The 6,719-nt window shown below is 36.7% G+C and overlaps 1 long non-coding RNA gene across 1 annotated transcript; it reads right to left on the bottom strand.

Moving 5' to 3' along the window:
• Positions 1–579: 579 nt before the first annotated feature.
• LOC127488065 (uncharacterized) lies at positions 580–6,449 on the bottom strand. The gene is made up of 3 exons (XR_007915462.2): positions 6,400–6,449; positions 3,777–3,803; positions 580–2,853 (listed from the first exon to the last, which is right to left on the bottom strand). It is a non-coding gene; the product is annotated as an uncharacterized lncRNA (long non-coding RNA).
• Between the last annotated feature and the right edge of the window lie 270 nt (positions 6,450–6,719).

The following is a 6,719-nucleotide window of genomic DNA, read 5'->3' as shown; positions in this document are numbered from 1 at the left end:
TAATAATTAAAATCACATGGTCACAAAAGTTATGATCTGGCTCATTGGAAGAAAAAGTATGCCAACTACTTTTCTAGACCACTCTGACATAAGAAATGAAATTTTAAAATGCCCTTTTAGGTCAAAAGAATAGTACAATTTCTTTACTGAATAAAGTGACTTAGGGAAAGATCACCTTAAGATGATAAACTTTACACTATCAAGAGAGCAACCTTCAGAAAACAATCAGGAGAGCAACCATTAAAAGAAATATATTTTGAGGCCGCACTGGCATAGTGGGTAAAGCCACCACTTGCAGTGCCAGCATCCCATATGGCCACTGGTTTGAGTCTCAGCTGCTCTACTTCCATTGCAGCTCTCTTCTATGGCCTGAGGAAGCAGTAAAAGATGGCCCAAATCCTTGGGTCCCTGCACCCATGTGGGAGACCTGGAAGAAGCTCCTGGCTCCTGGCTTCAGCCATTGTAGACAACTGGAGAGTGAACCAGAGGATGGAAGACCTCTCTCTCTCTCTCTCTGCCTCTCCTTCTCTCTATGTGCAACTCTGACTTTCAAATAAAAAAATAAATCTTTTTTTAAAAAAATAGATATTTTAAAATATGTCTTTGTATTATATTTGCTTCAGATTTAGTTATGGATACATGAAAGTAACTGGAAGGAAATATATGAGAAAAATAATGTATTTAGAGAAAAATTACGTCAAAAATATGGTACAGCAGAAAAAGAACCTGAAATACTAATTCCACTTCCAATCTGACTCCCTGCTAATGCACCTGGCAAAACTGCAGAGGATGGTCAAAATGCCTAGGCCACTGCATCTATGTGGGAGACCTGAATTAAGCTCCTGGCTCCTGGTCCTGTTTTTAGCCTGGCCCAGCCCCAGCAGTTAGGACCATTTGGAGAGAGAACCAATGACTGGAAGATATCTCTCTCTCTTTCTCTTTCTCCCTTTGTACTCTACAGAATACTATATCCTTGGGCCACTGCACCTGCATGGGAGACCTGTAGGAAGCCCCTGGCTCCTGGCTTCAGATTGGCAAAGCTCTGACCATTGCATCTACCTGTGAGGTGAACCAGTGAGTGGAAGACTTTTCTCTCTCTTTCTGCATCCTCTTCTCTGTAACTTTGCCTTAAAATAAAATAAATAAATCTTTTTTTAAAAAAAAAAAGGTACAGTAAGTATATAAGGTACCACTGTGCTCATTTGTATGAATTTTTATACCATGCTAAGCTGCTAGTATGAGCAATAGATAGAATCATCCATTTTGGGGGTCTTGCTAAGAAGATGTCAGGGAAGGACAATGAGGGCAGGGTTTTCATCTATTAGTAAGGGAATATTGAAGTTATTAATAATTCCTATTTAAGTAGGAAAGAATGGGAACTGAAGTCAGAAGAAACTGATAGACCAGGAAAAAAATGAGAGTCCAGTGGGACTGAAGCACTAGATGAGTAGAAAGAGCTAAATATGCAAGTCAGGATGTTAAACCTTCTTTTTCACGTGAATATTCAACTGTGGATGTCTGCTGGCATCCTGAAAAGAAGTGCACATCAGTTAGAATTAGATCTCATAATAAGACACACAAAAACATACAAGTGGCTTAATGATATAAAGGTTTATTTTCCAAAGGAAAGAATTCTGGAGTTAAAAAAGAGTAGTTAAAATAATTCATCAAAAATTTCAACTCATAATGTCTTCCGTGCTATCCATGTCTTATTACATATTCAAAATGTTCTTCAAGTTACATCAATAATGTCATATCTATCCAACAGAAAAATTGAACAACAAATAATGAAGGACATATAATTTATATTTAAAGACAAATCTCAGAAGTTACATTGCACAATTCAACATATATTATACTGGCCAGCATCTAGTCACATGCAGAAGGTGCTAGGGACTCTAATCTTTAAACCAGGCTGTCATAGGTCAGGAGGTCTATTAATAATGAAGAAAAGTGAGCATAAAGCATGATAAGAAATCTGTACCCCACAACTTCATTTTGACAATGAATCCATAAGAAGCTGCAAAACAATTTCTGGATAGTTAGCTAGAATTGAAATCAACATTAGGACTTAACGACATCATTTTGCGATAAGGGTACACTTCTGAATTACAGCATCACATTGTTCTCCTTCAGTGGACAATGGTCAAGGTACCTGAGTCAGACTTCCAAAGCCTGAAGAAAGGTCTTAACACACCTTGGAATTTCTCCTGAGTAAAGCTGATAATATGAAATTCGTCTGTCATGTTATAGAATGACACATCTCCATCTTCATAATCCAGGAATATCCCCACCCTACGGGGGTTCTGTCTCAGAGTAAGATGAGTTTCTGGGGAAGTGAGAGCCCAGTACTCCCCCTCATAAAGCCTGATGGCCCAGAAACCATTTTGTGGGGATATTGTGACTTGCCCCTTCCTAGTTACATTGTCCTTACAAATTCCCAGATCATAAGAAACTGTGTCCCCAATATCTACCTCCCAGTAGTATCTCCCAGAGGTGATACTCAGCTGACCCAGCACACAGGGAAGGGAATCGAATCTCTGTGGGGAGTCAGGGAGATCTTGCCACACTTCTTGCCAGGTTACACGTCTCTGTTCAGACAGGAAGAGGGCAGGATGGGCAGTGTCTGCATCCAGGGTCACGTTTACTGCAATGACAAGAGAATCATCATGATCTAACTAAGGAAAATCTCAATATTCCTGGACCAGAGAAACTGTAGTCTGTGAGAGCTTCTCTGGCCCTAGGTGGATTCTGCTAACCTCTATCCATCTTTGTGCGGGACTACACACAAAGAACAGGATCCCTGCTACATCATCATAGACTCACCAGCCTGGAACTCTTCTTTCCTCCAATCTGCAAAAAATATATCAACATCAGAACCCACCATCTGAGAAAGAAACCTACCTGACCATTCAGAGTATAAATTCCTGAGGTTTTTCTTTAAAATAATAGCAGCTAAAGAAAATTTTCTTACATATCCTTGCCCTTCATTGTATAGCCTCCGAAATCAAGTCAGACTTCAAGACGTGACCTATGCCAATGCTCTCATTAGAAAATTCTGTAACAATCGTTGACCTATTTAGATGTTGGAGAGGTATTAGGGCATATGGTGAATTTGGCTTAACAACTTATGTTTTGCTTTGTTTCTTCAAATTATAGTACACAATTACCAATCTATCTTCCCTCAACACCTAAGGCAATACACAAATTAAAAAGATTAAAAGTTAATGTTTTAATCACATTATGTGTTAAGATTTTAAGTGTATTTTTAAAGGTAAAATGAAGGGGGTTGAGGAGAGAGATGGAGAAAGAGAAAGAGGGAGAGACAGAGAAATAGGGAATGACAGAAAGAGAGAGAGAGAGAGAGAGAGAGAGAGAGAGAGATGCTCTTCTATCTACTGTAGTGAGTGAGGCTGGGCTAGACTAAAACCAGGAGCCCAGAACTCCATCCAAGTCTCCCACGTGGATGGAGGGGAACCAAGTACAAGTACTTGGCCCATCACCTGCTCACTTGTCAGATGTATCAATAGGAAGCTGGATTGTAAGCAGAGTAACTTGAAATCATATTGAAATCATATTATCACTCTAATATGTGATGCAGATATCCCAAACAGTAGCTTATCTTCTGTGCCAAAATACCCACCCCAATGCATAGGATGTTATTTTTATGAAAGGTATGCTTTGGATTTCTTTTTCTTTGTAATGTTTTGTACATTGAAGATGTTCATTTATAATATTTTCAATAATAGGTTGTTTTTAGAAACCAGGTCACTCACCAGGGTATAATGCTGCTTTCTTCCAGTCTGCAAGAAAAGAAAACAGGAAACATTTTTTTCCTTCTGCGTCTTCTCTTATTGCCTTTCTCATATCTCCCTGTATTTTTCTCTCATTTCCTCCTCTACATCATTTGTCCTTTCTTTTTCTAGCCTATATCCTTATATTTCAAAGACACGATGATGAAAATGATCAAGTGAAGATAATGTAGAAAAATAAAAACAATAAAAAGGTAGAGTGTGAAGGTGAGAGCATGAAATGAATGAAAGAAGAAAGAGCAATGGGTGTAAAGAGGGGCATGAAGAATACTGTGTTTTTTGGATATACACCCAGCAGTGTCATTGCTGTGTCAAATGGCAGCTCTAAAGCCATGCACTCTACTCTTGCTGGTAAAATCACTGGCATGCTGTTGGAGAGTAATAATTCAGAACCTCTTTCATATGCTAGAGTCTCCAGAGTCTCTCTGTAGCAAAGTTGATGTAGCTGTAGCTGTACCACAAGCCCTCCTACTAATACAGTGCCACTGGTGTTCCAACTGCTTAGAACTGATCAAGGACCATAAAAGCAACCCATGCACCACCAGAGAAAAAAATCTAAACACCAAAACCTAAATATTTTTGAAAAAAAATTGCAAAATATAAAATACAGTTTAAAAAAGAGAAGAAATTTTAAACTCCATGTACCAAGCAATCGCCAGGTCTAGCAAGCATAATACCAGTCCTAGACTAAAGCTACAATAACAACAAAACAATAAAAATAGTAAAATATAAAAACAAATTAATGTTTTATAAACTCTGGAAAAAAGACTTTTCAGCAAAATGCAAAAATTTAAAGCATTCCTTTCTTTAATTTTCTAATTCTTTTACTGTAGAATAGCATAGAATGTCAGCTCTATTTTAAGGAACAGAAATGATGATTGAGCAAGGAAATATAATTTGGATTATAAGATTCTTATTTTAATAAAAATTCCTTAATGGTGGAAGAAAAGAATTCTTTGTACTGTTTTCCACAATGGTTTTACTAATTTATATGCCCATCAACTATGTAAGAATCTCTCTTTCCCATAACCTCACTATTATTTTAACTCTCTTTTTGATATTAGCTATTTTAATTGGAGTAAAGTGACATCTCATTATGATTTTGAAGCCTAGTGAAACTGAGCATTGTTCATATATTGTTGACCATTTGTATTTAGTCTTTTGAGAACTGTCTATTCTGATCTTCTGCCAATTTTTCCACTGGATTGGTTTTTGTTGTTGAATTTTTTGAGTTCCTGATATATTTTGGATATTAATCTTATTTCAGAAAGGAGATACTTGCTTCACTTTTTTATTGTGGCACTATTAATAATAACTGGTAAAAGGAATCTACCAAGGCATATATGAATAAAGAATACTTAAGTATGTATGTATACATACGTATATGTTTATATATACAAACAATGCAATATTATTCAACTACCAAAACGAATGAAATTCTATCAGTTGGAGCAAGATAGATGAAAGGGAGATCATCACGTTAAGCAAAATAAGCCAAATACAGAAGGACAAATACTGCATGTTCTACACTGTATGTAGTGGCTAAAAGAAAAAAACAACAACAATAACAACAAAAGCTCAGTATGGGAATAGAATAGAATAGAATAGAATAGAATAGAATAGAATAGAATAGAAACAAGAGGCTGGAAGTAAAGGGGTGGGAAGAACAGAGGAAATTTGGTTAAAACATTAGGGTCAGTGGAGTGTGGTTCATTAACTGTCCCTATACTAAGGTATCAGCGAATTTGGGTGTGGTTTCTTAACTATGACAAATATACAAATATAAGATGGTAATAAGGGGAAAACGCATGTGGGGTATATTTGAACTCTGTACTACACTTTTGTATTGTAAATATAAAACTATCTGGGAGCCAGCACTGTGCCATAGTGGGCTAAGCTTACACCTGCAGTGCTAGCATCCCATATAGGCACCTGTTCCAGTCTAGGCTGCTCCTCTTATGACCCAGGTCTCTGCTAATGGCCAGAGAAAGCAGTGAAAGATGGCCCCACTGCTTGGGCCCCTGCACACTTGTAGGAGACCTGGAAGAAGCTCCTGGCTCCTGGCTTCAAATCAGCTCAGCTCTGGCCATTGCAGCCATTGGGGAGTGAACCAGCAGATGGAAGACCTTTCTCTCTGTCTCTACCACACTCTGTCTGTAACTCTACCTCTCAAATAAACAAATAAATCTTTAAAAACATTTCTTAAATTTAAAAAGTTTTTAATTTTTTAAAAAATAATATCTTAAAAAATATAAAACTTATACTATTAAAAAAATAACCTTCACCCCATTGTTGAAACACTTTTAGGTTGTACTTCAGAAAAATAATGGCCCAAACCCTTCTTTGAAAAATAGGGAATTTTTGTTGCATTTCTGTATACTAACCAATTGCTATAGGGGTTAAATGCAAAAAGACAGAAAAATAGAATTTTTTGAGAGAATGATTATTCACTGAACTTGAATTGAGCCTACTTCTATCTGAGAAAAGCTATGTCAACATGCATCCTATAATTGCTAAAGGACTCAGATATGAACTGAACCATAGAAGATATAAGAATGAAGGTTTCCAAGAGATAAAAATTACTTACCAATCTTATATTGAGCCTTCCTCCTACCTGAGAGAAAAATATATAAAAACATATCTTTATGAGATGGGTTTTGTTAATATTATAAAGATTACACAGTTCAAACCATATATCTGTCAATGTTCATACCTGCAACACTGGACACATCATATTCATTTCATTAACAGTAAAATAAAACTCTAACGTTCATTCCAACCAAACACTTCACACCAATTGGAAGAAAACTATCTAAGGTATAAATAGCTAAATACAAGGGGCTTCAGAAATATTTTATGAAGTGGAATTAAAAGATAAGTTTTATTTTGGTGTGAAATCTTTGACAT

The sequence above is a fragment of the Oryctolagus cuniculus genome, chromosome 5 (assembly GCF_964237555.1).
Source record: "Oryctolagus cuniculus chromosome 5, mOryCun1.1, whole genome shotgun sequence".
NCBI lineage: Eukaryota > Metazoa > Chordata > Mammalia > Lagomorpha > Leporidae > Oryctolagus > Oryctolagus cuniculus.
Note: the sequence above shows the minus strand (reverse complement) of the source record. Positions and strands in the feature narration are given on the sequence as shown.